We start from the raw sequence: 18,061 nt of genomic DNA on the forward strand, positions 1-18,061 counted from the left end.
AGAACTTAAAGGGATTGTCCGGTCGAAACCGGAAGTACTTAAGTTCTTGCGCTCGTTACGTCGAGGGAGCCTTCATATAGACAAACGTCTATTTTATTTTGATATATGATCTCCCGTTATTCATTAAACCTTTCATGATCCTATGTACGAAACTGCACCCCGAATTTCGCCAGTGTCAATGGCTGACATCCGTAAGTGCTGCGTGACGTCACAAAACGCAAAGGTTTGTCGGATGGTCGGGATAACAAGCGTTGGTCGATGGATGTCTTGTATTTTGTTTCAAATTATATAGTCTGCTAGGCAGTACCGTACTGAAATACGTTTCTTTTAATGCAGTTCCCAAGCACGTGCAAAAAAAGTCACGCCTTTTAGCAGGATATTACTCGCAGACAGCCATAAGCTTCGAGCAAACGTATGCCGTTTCGCGCAAACACAACTGCGACGGATGCCGATCGAACTAGGGGCGCTTGCAAAGCAAAAGTTGCAGATTTCGCCTCTGAAGCGGCACTTATAGGTACACGAAGCGGCATCTGGGTACACATTTCGGCGGATCCACTAGATCGATGATGAGGCTGCGGGTCATTCCCTCAGAGGCGACGTCCGCGGGTCGAAGGCAAATGGCGAACCGTTCAAATGCATGTCGTCACTTGACTTGTACGAGCTTGGTGAATCGTAGCTACGCTCCATTTTCGCACGCGGCTCAAACAGATATCGGGTTGCACGCGTGCTAAATACAACTTCGAGATGGCCAAGCTGTCGGTTTCGGTTTCGCTGCATAATCAAGGTCTGTTCGATTCGGCCAGGAAGTTCTAAACTGTTGGTTACAAGTCAAGAAGGTAGCGGCAAATGCCCCTCAAAGGGAATCTTTGCATTTCGACGATAGTTTCGCGGCATCAAAATGATTTTGCGTCGGGAGTCACTGGCGGCAGCACGCGGTCGGTATACCGGTCACCTCGAAGACGAAGGCCTGACGATAGCGTCTTGGCCAAAACAATTATCGACCGTAAATTTGGCGTCAAGTTGAAGCGAGAATCGGCAAAAAAATGCCGATTCTCGGTGTTTTTCTCAGGCCCGTTAGTGGGCGTCCACAGATACCAGCGGACAAAGCATGCAGTATTATGCTCAGCTACAGGGACATGCGAGTGCCAACGCACTAAATCCCAGACCTCTGCAATGTATCGGAGTCGTCAATATGCACCCAAGAGCAACTGAAGGCGGAGACTACCAAGAGGGCAATGCATTTCCCGTGTCTGTGAGTAAGAATATCAACACTGTAAAAAGAAACCATTTACGTGAGCCAATATTTCAACACTCACCACAGGGAGCCAAACCTACGCGAGCAGGTGCCTAAAACGCTTTTAGAATATCATAATCAAGCAAATTCCCACCCTCGGTTAGGATCTCAATTCCGCGTCCACCGCGGGTACGTTATTATCATAAATGAGAGGCTATGCAACCTCCGTATCGCCGTTATTGTTAAACATCGCAGACATTTGAGCAAGCGCTGCGAAAAATGGCACCGCGAGCAGAGACTGACGAGGAGTTCTGATATCGCCGTCTGCTCTTGTCGTCTGCTTCTGCACGGACGCTGAACAGAGTCCGGAGCCGGTGCAAGATTTTGAGGAACTGGGTCTGAACTCGTTCAGAACTGGGATGAATCGAACGCGCCAGTGCAGCGGTCGTGCAACTTACGGTTGAATCGAATGCACCAGTTCCTGTAGTTCAGCCAGTTCAGGCGAATCGAACAGACCTAAATTGACTGATCCGCTCTGGGCGAGGAGTGGGTGGACGCAGTTTAATATCGTTGGCACAGCATCACACCTCAGCTTACAAGCCTTCTGTCCGCTGAGAGCTCAGCTCGTATACTTTTCTTCTGTGAGATGATTGCTGCATAAGCAGGATCTCGATCTGGACGGGAACCCAGTCCCTACGCACGACGACGATCCACTTTGCTCGTCACTGCACGTCTCACGGAAAAGTGTGGAACGTCATGTCTTGGCTCGCGTGTGCTGCCCGGTGGTTGTGGCACCCAACCGTGCAACAAAAATCTCACCCAACCACGAAACAAGTCGAGCACAACAACAAAAACGAAGCTCGCTGAAATGTTCACTCGCAGGCAAACAATGAGACAAAAATGCTCACTTTGTGTTTTGTGACGTCAGAGCTTCAATGTTGCCAACGAAAGCAGCGTTTACGCTAGAATGCGACATGATCAGTATAAATTCAATTACTCACGCAGAGGGGCATATGAAATTCGGATATTGCACTTACGATGCTTCTCGAGGCAATAACAATGATATTCAATTGTTTTCTCGAATACAAAATTTGACCGGACAATCCCTTTAACACCAGAAAGTCGCCAGGGCCCGTTTGCTCTAAGCTGGTTAACTCTAACCGCGGTTAAAAGTTAACCGCGTTTCCCTACCTAGGTACATCCGAGTACCGAGCCGCGTTCGACAAAAACTCGATGCACAATTTCTCCGTGTTTTATTATTATGTAGAGTTCCTGTATAGCTACCTACGGTAGCAGAGTTGCGCATTCAGCCTCGGCGGGTGGCCGTAGCGCCGGTTTTGCCGCACACCCTGGATGCTTTGCTCCTCACGTGACTAAATTTGGCGAATAGCGGCGCCGCGCGCGCCGCCGCGCACGGAAAACAGGAGAGGAGGAAAAGGAGGCGGAAAGCAGGGGAACATACGCCGGGGCGCGAGAAATGTCGGCGGGGCGACCGTAAAGGTGGCTTTTTTGCACGGCGTGGATGCTTTGCTCCTCACGTGATGGATCTCGGCGAATAGCGGCGTGGCGGCGCGGGGAAAACAAATGCGCAACTCTGCTCCCCCTTCGGGGGAGCATATACAGGAACTCTATTATTATGCGGTAGCTCCCGCCACCTTCCGGTCGAAGCAAACAATAGCCTTTTAAAGGCCGGCCCGCAAGCAGAGAGAGGGAACCCGACCCTCACTTTCCTTCTCGCCACTGTGAAAGGAGGAAATAGCCTCTCGTTTCCTCCTCGCCGTTTGCCAATTTTTTTTTTTTTTTTTTTTTTTGCTATCTGCTTGTTTTTTTGTTGTTTTTTTTTACAAGTTTGGGTGGAGGAAATGAAAGCTTCGAGGATTTGAAAAGATTATCCAGAAGCCAGCCGGCACACCTGCGACAAGGAGCTGAACCAACCGAGTAGCTGTTTTGAGCGAGCTTGGCACTTGCTCTTCCCAACGAGTTGCATTGGCTCTTTTTTAGCATTGGTTTGGAGGATGATTCTTGCTGGTTATGAGAGCACAAATACCTCGTTCTGCTCAAAGAAGTAGTCATTAAAGTATCAATTTTGATATAGATATCTGATTTGTCATATTTCGTTTATTTCGTTGTCGGATTCATGGCGACAACGGGAAGTACGAGCGGCGTTTTCTGTGTATCAGGGATGGCGCTCCATAGACCAGTGGTTCTGAATCATTATGGTTCGTAAACCGCCAGAGGTGACGGAGGACCCCATAAGTAGTGGGTCTAGCACTTTTCGGCGTGGAGCGTTTTGCTGTAGGGCATTTCGGTGCGGACGTTTTGGTGCACAGACGTTTCAGTGTACGGACTTTTTACTGCAAAGACTTTTTGGTGTGGGACTTTTCGGTGCGCGGATATTTCGGTGCACGGACATTTTGATACATGGACATTCGACGCTATGGTTTGCTCGCCGGTATCTCTTTTCCAACGTACGCAGACACGCTTCACATCGTGTTTGCGCGTTGAGTTGATAGAGATAGTCTCCTCTATAAGGTTTTGGCTTTATTATTGGTCATACGTGTAGGAAAGGACCCAAACAGCAAGACGTTTGAGGCTGTTTGTGTATTCAGAACAATTTTGAATATCTTCAAATGCGCCGCCTCCGCGTTATCGCACAGCTTCGATTGTTAATAATAAATTGTGATGACCTCGCACGACAAAAAAACAATGTAATTATCACTTGTAACTCATTAGGGAATAAAGGAGGCGTGTGCGGGTACAAGATAAGTGTAATAAAGTCAAATATCGATTTGAATCAAGTAAAACAAGTCGAATTTGGGGAATGCTAAATCTATTTTATTTGGTATCAAATGTTTGCTCATTCTCGTACGAAAAAAAAAACAAAAAACAGTGACCACAGATCATACACAGCGTATGATCTGTGGTCAATGTCTCCTTCCATGCCGTAATGATGTCGCCGGACGTAAAGAACTGCCTTACAATCCTGCTTATTCAGGGCGATTTTTTTTTTAACGACTAGACATTTTTCTACAAAAGACGTCAGAGTTACGCAATTTCGGATTGTGTCTTATCTGTAGTCATCAAAAACACCAAATCATTCATTTTTAAAGAGATGTAGTGCACGTGAAGTGGTTCACGGCGTCCTAAAAAGCCTAATTTGGACGCGAATCGTGTTACCGCAATCTTTTCGGCCGCCGCACTCCTCGCCCCTTCTACAGTGGCGTTGTCACAGCGATGCGCATGATTTGTCGTTTTGGCTTCATGGCGTTAAGCGCGAGACACATGGACGACAGAATCGTCCGATCCGACGTCCGATCCGACAGTCCGAACGCCGCTCCGAATTGCCGCACGCGACAGTTTGAGACACACACTTCCGACCTTGCATGCGACACGACGATCCATTCGGCTCCGCCCAGGAGATCCAAGCACTCCAGCGGAGGTCCGCGTTCATAGATCTCTGGTCTTAGATTGACGGTTTAGCTTGCACAAACGAAGTTATTAGCTTGTTCTCGCTAGCGCGTGCGTTCTTTGCCGGGGTCATCTTTCTCGAATGGGTCGGCGGGATCCACGCGTCCGGCTTCCCCTCGCCCGTCCCGTTATCGCGTTCGCTTCGTCCCGCCAGACCCAGTGCGTCATCATGACGTTCGCGCTAGCTGTGCTGTCATTGGCTGGACGCATCCGACAATCCGTCCGCCGTGCGAAACTATCTGGCGCGTTGGACGCACGTCGGATCGCCGATCCGACGCCTGAAGCGACCAAATTTTTCGGATCAGGCAGTCGTATTGCCGGATCGGACGTCGGATCGGATGGATTTTTCGCTCATGTGCTCGCGCTTTAGGCTGTGCCACGCGGAGATGGAGCCCACATAAAATCAGAACTATATTTTCGCGCCCAAGTTAAGCGCGAGACACATGCGCGAAAAATCCATCCGATCCGACGTCCGATCCGGCAGTGCGACTGCCTGATCCGAAAAATTTGGTCGCTGGCGTCGGATCGGCGATCCGACGTGCGTCCAACGCGCCAGATAGTTTCGCACGGCGGGCGGATTGTCGGATGCGTCCAGCCAATGACAGCACAGCTAGCGCGAACGTCATGATGACGCACTGAGTCTGGCGGGACGAAGCGAACGCGATAACGGGACAGGCGAGGGGAAGCCGGACGCGTGGATCCCGCTGACCTATTCGAGAAAGATGGCTTCCGCAAAGAATGCACGCGCTAACGAGAACGAGCTTGTAACTTCGCTCGTGTGAGCTAAACCGTCAATCTGGGACCAGAGATCTGTGAACGCGGACCTCCACTGGAGTGCTTGGATCTCCTGGGCGGAGCCGAACGGATAGTCGTGTCGCATGCAAGTTCGGAAGCGTGTGTCTCAAACTGTCGCGTGCGGAGATTCGGAGCGGCGTTCGTACTGTCGGATCGGACGTCGGATCGGACGATTCTGCCGTCCATGTGTCTCGCGCTTTAGGAGGACGCCCTATCAAGACGCCGTATAATAGTGTACGCGCGTTACATCTTTTTAAGAATGGACGGTTTGGTGGCTCGCGATTACGGCCAACAACTTTCTAAATACACGATGTCGTTTTTCTTTTCTAACTAAAAGGTTAATTAGCGAATTTTAGGCAATCGATCGGTTCTAGTTGCATTCTTTTTTGAACCTAATCCTCGCCTGGCCGTATAGCTCACCTACACAAATCGCAATGGCGCTAATTTTCACTGGACAATTTGGTGGCTTTCGATTATGCCCAACAACTTTATGAATCAACTATCCCATTTTCTTTTATATTAAAAAAGTTAAATAATAAATGTTAGGTAACCAGTCGGTTTTTGTTGCGTTCTTTCTTGAACCCAATCTTCACCTGGCCGTGTAGCTCACATCCACAAAACGTTAATTTGCACGTTTTTTTCTTAATATCTTGCAGGTGAAAAAAAAGAAAACGAACGCTGTATTTAAAACAGAGGGCAGTTCTTTTCTGATATAAATAAAGCGTGAAGCACGTGCCTTGCATGCATCTCTCTTTTTTTTTTCCCGGCCTCTAAAAACAAATTTCGGGACATTTGAAATTGAGTTTATGATGGGGCGGGCGCTTTATCACAAGGTATTTTGTCATGTTTCATAAGCTTTGTTGCAGGTCATAAGGAAGCCACGCCAGCCGTATCACGTTGCAAACAGCTAATTCGGGTGTTTTCAAGGAGCTCTAGAACTTTCCAATTGACATTTCGGTTCTTAATACATTTAAAAAAGTTTGGTACTTAGTCCTAAACATTTAATTTATGAGGCATAATTAAAAATACTGCAACTCTCGCAAGACGTCTGCTCAAAACATAAAGTTGGTTTCACTGGCGTAAAGTGGCTGCGCTCTAATTTCGCGTTACAGAGATTTGCAAGCGTCTTTCATTTTTATGCTTGGTTTTTAAAGATTCGTGAAAAGCATTCGCGAACTTATCTGTCAAGCCGCGTACGCGGACAGCGTGGCCTCCTCGGCAAGTTGTTCCCTCATCGAAGACGACAATGAATAAAAGGTACGATCAAAATCTTAATGCCTGAAGAAAGCTCAAGTTTAAAATAATTCTAAGAGTGTCAGTTGATTTTATTTCTACTATATTCAAATTTCAACACTCGTCGCAGGCAGCATGAAAGGAAGCACTGCACTCTTGGCGCAAACCAGTGCCCAGTCAACGGTATGCACTCAAACACGCATCACAACCCGACCTGTTTGAAAAATAAATAATTTCCAGTACCTTGGTACAAAAGGCGACTTTTCTACTGAGCGTGATATTTTGTGGACCCAAAAGTCCTGTAGCCGAGATCGGTAGTTCATAGCTTCAGGGAGACGAAGAATGACGGATGCATTATTTCCCGCGGAAGTACTGTTTTGACGTTGAATTCCACATAAAAGTGTATTTGCACCCATTGGGTGGCACGATACCGAACTTGCTTGATTACTTTTCTTTTAGAAACAACATAACCAGGCATAATCTACAGATATTGCAGAATTTATTTTAATTCGCGTACAGCGCGAAAGACAAGTATGGACATAAAGACCACAATAGAGCTCTGCATTTTGTACTGCATTTATTTCTGTACTTGTGGACAGTTAGTCCGCATGACTATATTCAAAAATTGCAAAATCGTTTAAACCTACCCCTTTTTATAGTTTTTTTTTTTTTTTTTTTTATAGATGAATTGTGGCGAATCCCGTCTGGGGTTCGGGTAAAGATCTCGCACGTGTTCAAGGACACATTTCGGCATGATTTCCCGCTTGGTGACAACGTTGAGCTGGCCGCTGTTCCGCTTCTTTTCTAAGTAGGCCGGGCAACGCCAGACGCCTAAATTAGCCAAGCAGCCCCAAAACTTGCGGTAGTACACCTTCCGAACACCTGGGTTTTTTTTTTGGAGATGGTCGCTGGCCTTCGCCCACCCTGACAGAGCCCCGAACAATTATGATGCAAGGGCTGCAGAGGCTATCTGCGCATTCCATTTCTTAATCAGCGAACAAATCGGAACAGAAGAGAATGAAAACTTCGTAATACCTCCTGTCTTTTAATAAACGGCATAATATGCTACTATTGCTAGTTGCACTATTTTACGTGAAGAAAATTGTGATATTGCGGTTCAATCTCCGTGTTTCCCGTTCTCTTTGCTGATACGCAAGATATTGGTCGGCTGTCGAGTTTTCAGTTACATTTGTTGACGGAAACTAAATGCACGTTTGGCCACGAAGAAATTTTTTTCAAAGGCTGAAGATTGATGAAATATACCATAAACCGTTTCACTTTTTATGGAAGTTTGTTTTTACTCTTCTTAGTAGCTTCAACGAGACGGCCGTCACTCTAGAAAACACCAGTAGTGCGAACCTATATATTATGCCCCAGAAATGGTCAGACTGTGTCCCTCTGACTGCAATATCTTTGATTTGTAATTAGATTATTACTTTGTAAAAAAACAGAAAAACAAAAACACAATAGTCATACAATCACGCTTCAGTGTGCCGTTGTTAGAACGACCAATTTTCAACTCTCTGGGTAGAGCTCAAAGTTCAGATAAAAATACCCATTTTTTTTTTCCCTCTGCTGTGATGTTCAAGTTCCGTTCACTCGAGATAAATATACCACCGTAGACGGTGTTGTAGCGTATGTGGCCGCACGCGGAAGTATCTGAATGTAAAAGAACTTGTGGTTGGGCTAGTTGGTGTTGACTATCTGAGTGTGTTTTAGAGCTGCAGAAAAAGAGTAGAAAAAAAAAAGAGAAAAAAAAGGAGAAAAGCGGGCCAGCCCGAACCCTTCCGAGCTTATGTCCAGCCTGCCTAACTAATCCCTGATGTTTGGGATTGAAGCAGAGAACCTTGAAGGGATACAGAGATTTTGTCTGGGGGCCGGTAAGCCCATTAGCACTCGTGCGAGAAGGCCGTAAAAAAGCGAGAAGGAAAATGGAGGAGGAAAGGGGAGGAGGAAAAAAAGAAAAGAGGGGGAATTTCTGCCACGCTGAAGAAAATTTTGAGCGCCCGCCTTTAAGAAACTTTTTTGCTAGTTTTGTCTTTATTAAGAGAAATAAGAACAACATCTTATCACAATGTTTCTTTTTATGCATGAAAATATATATGTACTTTAAAAAAATAATAAATATCTTGATGCATCTATTGTGCCGCCAAACACAGCATAAGTTGATTTCGGATCTGGCAACGGTCTTTATAGATTCGTTGTTTTGTTCTCCGTGTTTTGCGACGCACGTTTCCCGCGCTTTAGTTATCACCTGATTTTCACTGTTTGTCTTCTCCTGCCGTTTGCCCAAGCGACCCTCCGACTCGCTCGCCGACTGACTACCGGACTGACTGACAACTGATTTGCGGACGGATTGGCGAAGATAAGGGACGCAATGTCGACTGTGACGCGACGCCGACATCGAAGAGAGCGCGTGTTCGCCCAGTACGCTGTTGTGATGAGGGGACGGCAGCGTGTGTTCCGTGACCGCTTGAACCCTTTGGAGGAGTTCGACGAGGACGAACTGCAGGAGCGCTTTCGATTCGGTCGCGCGGGCATTGTGTTCCTCGCCGACACACTGCGCCCGGACTTGGAGCGGCCGACGCCTCGCAGCCGCGCCCTCTCTGCAGAGCAGCAGGTCATTGTCGCCCTAAAGGGGCCCTGCAATGACTTTTTGACTGGTTTTAATTTGCACCGAACCTGAGCGCACTGAACGTAGTAACTTAATGAAACTTTTCTTTTCTCAAATTTCGCCTTATTTTAAAAGTTATAGGCGAATTAGAATCCACCACTTTCCGAGTTTCCGGTTCGAGGGTAACCCGAGGCACATGTTGCCAGGCCGGATTAGTGGCGTAGGAAAACAAAGTCTCCATCTTGCGCTAGTCTGAGGCTCCCGGCACCGTCCCGACGTCGTTCGATACGATGCCGACGCACTGTGTCGCGTTTGGGTGTCGAAACTGGCATCGGAAGGGGGAGGGGAAGAGCTTCTTTTGCTTTCCCTCTGCGAAATTCGACCCAAATCGAAGAGCGGCGTGGGTAAACGCGGTGAAGCGGGCTCACCCGACAGACCCGAGGAAGGCTTGGGAGCCGAGCCAGCAGTCCCGATTATGTGGGGCGCACTTCGTCACTGGTAAGTCGCTTCAATCGCAGCTGAGAAAAACAAACACAAAGCGTTAATAAATCTTCAACTTAGAAACTCTAACCAAGCTTTATTAAAAAGCAAAAATCCCGACGTTTCGGAACCAACTCGGTCCCTTGATCACGGGTGACTGTTTTTGTCCCGCGGAACGGCCTGCCCACGAACCCGAACACCCCCGGGTGTTTTCTGGATTATCCCTCTTAACCCCGAAACGTAGCTGCTGGGAAGGGTCCCCGTCGACCGGTTTATGTTGCCACGTGTGCATTGAATGTGCCACGACTCCAACAGGAGGCGCCTCCGCCAGTTTTTCTCCGTTCCGAGGATGGAGCTGTTGTCAAGGTCGATGGAGTGGTTCGTCTTCTCGACGTGTTCGGCCAGCGCGCTTCCCTCCACATTTTTCTTCGCGATGTCGTAGCGGTGGCGCCGCAGGCGCTCTGGATAGTTTTTCGTTTCCCCAACGTACGACGCGGGGCAGTCACCGCAGGGAATTTTATAAACCAGTCCCTGTGCCCTCTCCCTCGGGGGGCGATCCTTTGGCAGGGGGAGAAGGCCGCCGATGGTCGAGACTGGCCTGTGTGATACCGCTATGCCGTACTGTCGCAGTACTCGGGCGAGAACCTCGCTTGTGCCCTTGATGTAGGGTACACACACGCGGGTGGAGGGAGGGGGGGCGTCTTGGGTTGAAGGGGTGCGTCGAATTTTTTTGATCGTGCTTTTTACAAATCCAGCTGGGTAGCCATTTTTCCGCAGGTCTTGTTTGATCGTTTCGATCTCTTTTCGAAGGGTCTCCTCTGATGTGCAGACCGTGATCGCCCGTCTGACGAGTGCCGAAGCCACGGAAGACTTATGTGTCCTAGGGTGGCTTGAGGAAAAGTCCAGGTATCGGCCTGTGTGTGTCGGCTTCCTATACACACGGAAGTCCAGGTGGCCGGACTTTCTCACTGCACAGACGTCTAGGAAAGGGAGACAGCCATCTGATTCGTGCTCAATCGTGAATTGAATCGCTGGCTCGATGGAGTTAAGATGTGTGTGGAGACGGTCGATCTCACTGGTCTTTACAACACAAAAGCAGTCATCAACGTACCGCAGGAAACACACGGGTGCTGGGGAGAAAGTGTCCAGGGCTTTTCTCTCGATCGCCTCCATTACGAGGTTTGCCACAGTCACGGAGACCGCAGCACCCATAGCCGTACCACTGGTTTGTCTGTAGAAGCGGCCAGCAAAAGAAAAATAAGTGCTGGACAGGCAGAATTCCAGTAGACGGCAAATCTCGTCCACCTCAAGGCACGTTCTTTCGGAGAGTTTCGTGTCAGACGAGAGGGCCTCCCGCGTCACAGACACTGCGAGAGGCACAGGCACACTTGTGAAAAGCGACACGACGTCGAAGGAGACAAGGCTCTCGTCGTCCCGCAGTTTGAGGCCCGATGTGAGCTCGATGAAGTGTCCAGAATTTTGGACGTACGTGTCGGTCTTCCCGGTTAAAGGCGACAGCAGTCGGTGGAGATGGTTGGACAACGCACGTAACGGAGACGTGGTGAAATCCACTATGGGTCGGAGGGGGACATCTGGCTTGTGCACCTTCGGCAGGCCATAAAAGGCCGGCGCTGAACCGTTCCGGCAAATGAGACCCAAGTAAAGGCCTCGGGACTCGGGATACCCATCAAAAATCGTAGAGAGCATTTTGTTTAGACTTGCCTGAATCTTGGCAGTCGGGTCCTTTGGCAGAATCATGTATGCGTCGGTGTTGAGAAGCTGAAGCGCCTTCTCATCGTAGTCCACGCGGTCGAGTAGCACGGTTGCGTTCCCTTTGTCGGCAGGGAGGACGACGATGCTCTTGTCTTCTCTCAAGTTCTGAATGGCTGCTTTCTCTTCCGGCGTGTAATTTAACTGCTCCCGTCGGTGCGCCTTGGACAGCACGCCGATGGCCTTGAGGCGAGCTTCTTCACGGATGCAGGGGTCTAACTCACGCAGGCCATATTCGACAGCAGCTGCCATCGAAGCAATAGGCGGCGTTGTTGTGGTTAGGTTGAACTTCTTTCCCTTTGCCAGAACACGCGTCTCGGTCTCAGAAAGCACTCTCGAAGACAAATTCTTCACGAACCTCTTGTTGGTCTCTTGGGAGACGGCGGGACGCAATTGGAGAGATACGAGCTTCTTCTGGTGGTCCGAACTCCTTCTCTCAGCGGCCGACGTGGCAGCAGATCTGGCAAAGTCGTCGATGGCAGGAAAATGCTCCGGAGCACGGTATTCCAGCTGTCTCCGCAAAAAGAAGAGATCCAAGTCCCTCTTCCTGAGAGTTTCCCGGCATTCTTGAATCCTGGAGTCGAGCAGACGACGTTCGGCCTGTTCGACGATCCTGTGACCCTCGGTGCTGTGGACCAGGCGCTTCAGGCGGAGACTCTTCGGGATTAGCCGCAGTTCCTTGCAAGTCTTGTTGAACGTGAGGTGGGTTTTGACGGTAGAGATGGAGTTGTAGAGGTGAACATATCGCTTGGCAAGCCGCACCACCACAGGACCGTAGTCATTGCAAAGAGACTTAAATGTAAACATTTTCGACGGACATCCGTCTGGTTAGGAATGATTAATAAATCTTCAACTTAGAAACTCTAACCAAGCTTTATTAAAAAGCAAAAATCCCGACGTTTCGGAACCAACTCGGTCCCTTGATCACGGGTGACTGTTTTTGTCCCGCGGAACGGCCTGCCCACGAACCCGAACACCCCCGGGTGTTTTCTGGATTATCCCTCTTAACCCCGAAACGTAGCTGCGTCGGGGTTAAGAGGGATAATCCAGAAAACACCCGGGGGTGTTCGGGTTCGTGGGCAGGCCGTTCCGCGGGACAAAAACAGTCACCCGTGATCAAGGGACCGAGTTGGTTCCGAAACGTCGGGATTTTTGCTTTTTAATAAAGCTTGGTTAGAGTTTCTAAGTTGAAGATTTATTAATCATTCCTAACCAGACGGATGTCCGTCGAAAATGTTTACATTTAAGTCTCTTTGCAATGACTACGGTCCTGTGGTGGTGCGGCTTGCCAAGCGATATGTTCACCTCTACAACTCCATCTCTACCGTCAAAACCCACCTCACGTTCAACAAGACTTGCAAGGAACTGCGGCTAATCCCGAAGAGTCTCCGCCTGAAGCGCCTGGTCCACAGCACCGAGGGTCACAGGATCGTCGAACAGGCCGAACGTCGTCTGCTCGACTCCAGGATTCAAGAATGCCGGGAAACTCTCAGGAAGAGGGACTTGGATCTCTTCTTTTTGCGGAGACAGCTGGAATACCGTGCTCCGGAGCATTTTCCTGCCATCGACGACTTTGCCAGATCTGCTGCCACGTCGGCCGCTGAGAGAAGGAGTTCGGACCACCAGAAGAAGCTCGTATCTCTCCAATTGCGTCCCGCCGTCTCCCAAGAGACCAACAAGAGGTTCGTGAAGAATTTGTCTTCGAGAGTGCTTTCTGAGACCGAGACGCGTGTTCTGGCAAAGGGAAAGAAGTTCAACCTAACCACAACAACGCCGCCTATTGCTTCGATGGCAGCTGCTGTCGAATATGGCCTGCGTGAGTTAGACCCCTGCATCCGTGAAGAAGCTCGCCTCAAGGCCATCGGCGTGCTGTCCAAGGCGCACCGACGGGAGCAGTTAAATTACACGCCGGAAGAGAAAGCAGCCATTCAGAACTTGAGAGAAGACAAGAGCATCGTCGTCCTCCCTGCCGACAAAGGGAACGCAACCGTGCTACTCGACCGCGTGGACTACGATGAGAAGGCGCTTCAGCTTCTCAACACCGACGCATACATGATTCTGCCAAAGGACCCGACTGCCAAGATTCAGGCAAGTCTAAACAAAATGCTCTCTACGATTTTTGATGGGTATCCCGAGTCCCGAGGCCTTTACTTGGGTCTCATTTGCCGGAACGGTTCAGCGCCGGCCTTTTATGGCCTGCCGAAGGTGCACAAGCCAGATGTCCCCCTCCGACCCATAGTGGATTTCACCACGTCTCCGTTACGTGCGTTGTCCAACCATCTCCACCGACTGCTGTCGCCTTTAACCGGGAAGACCGACACGTACGTCCAAAATTCTGGACACTTCATCGAGCTCACATCGGGCCTCAAACTGCGGGACGACGAGAGCCTTGTCTCCTTCGACGTCGTGTCGCTTTTCACAAGTGTGCCTGTGCCTCTCGCAGTGTCTGTGACGCGGGAGGCCCTCTCGTCTGACACGAAACTCTCCGAAAGAACGTGCCTTGAGGTGGACGAGATTTGCCGTCTACTGGAATTCTGCCTGTCCAGCACTTATTTTTCTTTTGCTGGCCGCTTCTACAGACAAACCAGTGGTACGGCTATGGGTGCTGCGGTCTCCGTGACTGTGGCAAACCTCGTAATGGAGGCGATCGAGAGAAAAGCCCTGGACACTTTCTCCCCAGCACCCGTGTGTTTCCTGCGGTACGTTGATGACTGCTTTTGTGTTGTAAAGACCAGTGAGATCGACCGTCTCCACACACATCTTAACTCCATCGAGCCAGCGATTCAATTCACGATTGAGCACGAATCAGATGGCTGTCTCCCTTTCCTAGACGTCTGTGCAGTGAGAAAGTCCGGCCACCTGGACTTCCGTGTGTATAGGAAGCCGACACACACAGGCCGATACCTGGACTTTTCCTCAAGCCACCCTAGGACACATAAGTCTTCCGTGGCTTCGGCACTCGTCAGACGGGCGATCACGGTCTGCACATCAGAGGAGACCCTTCGAAAAGAGATCGAAACGATCAAACAAGACCTGCGGAAAAATGGCTACCCAGCTGGATTTGTAAAAAGCACGATCAAAAAAATTCGACGCACCCCTTCAACCCAAGACGCCCCCCCTCCCTCCACCCGCGTGTGTGTACCCTACATCAAGGGCACAAGCGAGGTTCTCGCCCGAGTACTGCGACAGTACGGCATAGCGGTATCACACAGGCCAGTCTCGACCATCGGCGGCCTTCTCCCCCTGCCAAAGGATCGCCCCCCGAGGGAGAGGGCACAGGGACTGGTTTATAAAATTCCCTGCGGTGACTGCCCCGCGTCGTACGTTGGGGAAACGAAAAACTATCCAGAGCGCCTGCGGCGCCACCGCTACGACATCGCGAAGAAAAATGTGGAGGGAAGCGCGCTGGCCGAACACGTCGAGAAGACGAACCACTCCATCGACCTTGACAACAGCTCCATCCTCGGAACGGAGAAAAACTGGCGGAGGCGCCTCCTGTTGGAGTCGTGGCACATTCAATGCACACGTGGCAACATAAACCGGTCGACGGGGACCCTTCCCAGCAGCTACGTTTCGGGGTTAAGAGGGATAATCCAGAAAACACCCGGGGGTGTTCGGGTTCGTGGGCAGGCCGTTCCGCGGGACAAAAACAGTCACCCGTGATCAAGGGACCGAGTTGGTTCCGAAACGTCGGGATTTTTGCTTTTTAATAAAGCTTGGTTAGAGTTTCTAAGTTGAAGATTTATTAATCATTCCTAACCAGACGGATGTCCGTCGAAAATGTTTACATTTAACACAAAGCGTTGGGTAGTTGCATGATCGTTACATTGCCGCTCTATCAAACAGGAAAACCGTCGCTGGATAGGCACCACCCGGACCATGTGCCGACTATCTTTGCTCACCGGAAACAGCAGCCATCTCTCGATCGCTACGAGCGATGGAAACATCGCGGGTCCACTGAAGGTACGAAGTGACGATGGTCATAAAGGCGCGTTCACGCTGTGGAATTTTACTCGCGTTATGAATTCGCCGTCTGAACAAGACAAGAAAAAAGACGTGCGTCCCGTAAAAAGGATGCGCGCGTTCATCGCTTCTGGAGCGACCTTTTCTAATGCCAGTTCTTGGAAATGTATGCCCGCCGACGTTTTTGTTGTGTTCGCGCTTATTAACTCCTCTGCCTGACGACGGTTGATCGGTATTGACTGGACTTTATAATCGTGCGCATATGGAAGCGCGAAATCTGCCTATATAACAGTCAGTGCACCAACTAGCCATTTTACATGACGAACTCATCTAATCGCGAGCTAGTAGTATTAAACAGCATCTTCTGGTTTGTGTGTGTCCTTGCTCGTCAACCTCAAACAAGCATAACCTTGCGCGTTTCATTTTCCAGTAAGTCCAAGTGGCCTGTACCAAACTGAGAATGTGGGCAAATCACCATAATCACACTCTAGCTTTACTTGTTTCGCCTCTGATATTGTATATCATCTTCAAACAACGAACCAGTACGAAGTGCTGGTTCTGCGTGCGTGCAGCAGGGAGCATCACAGCCAGCAGCCCAGCCTTCTGCAGCAGCAGTACCCTCCTTGGCCCTTGCTAAGGAGCTCCCAGTTGCCGACCCCCTTCCAGAAGGTTCCGGCGGTAACCCATTCCCGTGCTCAATCTCAACGGGTATTTCGAACGTAGAGCCACTGCCCGAAGGTAAGCATCGACTACTAACTCAGTCATTGATACTAAATTATTATTATTAGATGCGGGGCTTATTCCCTTGCCTTGTTTTCTTGAGATAGTGTTCGCAGGACCCAGTGAAAGAATGTTAGGTGACACACCATCCTGAGATGATGCCGACAGAGCACCAGACCATGCGGAGGACACAAATCTAGCCACATTCTACTTCTACAATTTTTTTTAGGAACAGATATAATTTTATACCTGTTTTCACATCAAGAACCGTAGTAAAAAAAGTTCGCCGCCTTGTGGAGCATTACTGATTTCCACCTTTATGTAGAGAATTAAGATATATGTAGGTGCATTCTAGATTAGATGTATGTTATCTTATCAAGACGTACACATTCCAAACTCCAAAAAGCGTTGCTTTTTTCTCTGATAACTAAATCTTGTAAGAACTACTTTGCCCTGCGTATGAACAATGCGCAAGACTCGCTTTTCTCTTGAGGTGAAAACAGATGTAGTTGCGACACACTTAAAAAGAGAAATGATTTAGACATTGCATGAGTGAAGTAAACATTCAAGAATGCTAGCACTAATCATTTCACATCCCTGAAGTAGGAAAGTAAAATAATTGCTTCTCTAAAATGCTATGCACCAATAGTGCAGACGGGCACGAGCAAACACGTAGGCAAGAATGTTTCCCTTCCAAGTGCTGTCATGTTGTCGTTGCACCAAATAGCTCGTCTCTTCGAGGACGTGTTGGTACACCATCGGGACATGCGTCTAGACCGCTGCAACCACGGTAGCACTCCACATGCACAATGAATTTTCACTCAGTCTGCCATGCCACGCCAACATTGATCTCTGGCAAAGTGCTTGCCAGCGGGTCGCGGCCGCCGGGCATACACGTGACAGCTCTCTTCTTGAAACGTGATTGGTCGCTTCTTTCGATCGTTCCAGTCGCTCGAGACGCAGCATAGAAGTTTGACCCGATCCTACTTGCTCCGTTAGAAACGACCGGGTGCTTGGTGCTCCGTTGCTATGACAACTCGTCGTTGCAACATTGTTGGAGTTTGTAAATGTTCTGGCTGCCCCAAATGCAGATGCGTGAACGGGCCTTTTTTCCTCTACGCTCATTGGTTCAAGAAACCTGCATGTGACCACGACTTCAGTTTTTGTCTTTTGACTTGTCAGCTGGCCCATTGCCTTTGTCTGATATGATTATAGCAAGTTGCTCTAATCATACTCCAGGGCCCGTTTGCTCAAAGCGCTAGCCGCGGCTAAAGTTAGCCGCAGTACCTAGGAGAGGGATTTTGAAATCCCGTGACTGGCTCGGTAGGAATGCGGGGAAACATGGCGGCACCCCAGTGAGTAAGCGCCGCTCGCTTTGGAAATAATATATCGTTGTAGCTGCAATATCGGGCGTGTTAGTCAGCAACTAATGGTGCAGGAGGCTTTCAGTTTGCCTTACCTCACTTAAATTGCAAAGCATGAGCAATGACCTCGCCACATTATTTAGATAGTCTTTCGATTCTGGCCATTCCCTAGCCTAAATGAACGCGATAATTGTCGGCACGGCAACGTCTTTGGAAGGTGGATTGCCTTGTCTCAATCGGCCGGGTATTGATAGCATACAAAAGCAGACAGCACCTCAATAGACCTTTTTCTAAATTTCCCAAGCGCCGAGGTCCATGCTACGAGTGTAGTTACATGCATTGCACGTGCTGGCGTCTGCAGTAGTAATTGTTCTAAAGCAAAAAGTCGAAAACAAATTTTGCCTTGCACGCGCGTTCGTC

General features: G+C 49.3%; 1 pseudogene; it reads left to right on the forward strand.

The window, feature by feature from the left end:
• Positions 1-9,048: 9,048 nt before the first annotated feature.
• LOC120842011 overlaps positions 9,049-18,061 on the forward strand; it is a 42,093-nt pseudogene continuing 33,080 nt past the window's right edge.

The sequence above is a fragment of the Ixodes scapularis genome, unplaced genomic scaffold, assembly GCF_016920785.2.
Source record: "Ixodes scapularis isolate PalLabHiFi unplaced genomic scaffold, ASM1692078v2 PGA_scaffold8__174_contigs__length_109621045, whole genome shotgun sequence".
Lineage (NCBI taxonomy): Eukaryota > Metazoa > Arthropoda > Arachnida > Ixodida > Ixodidae > Ixodes > Ixodes scapularis.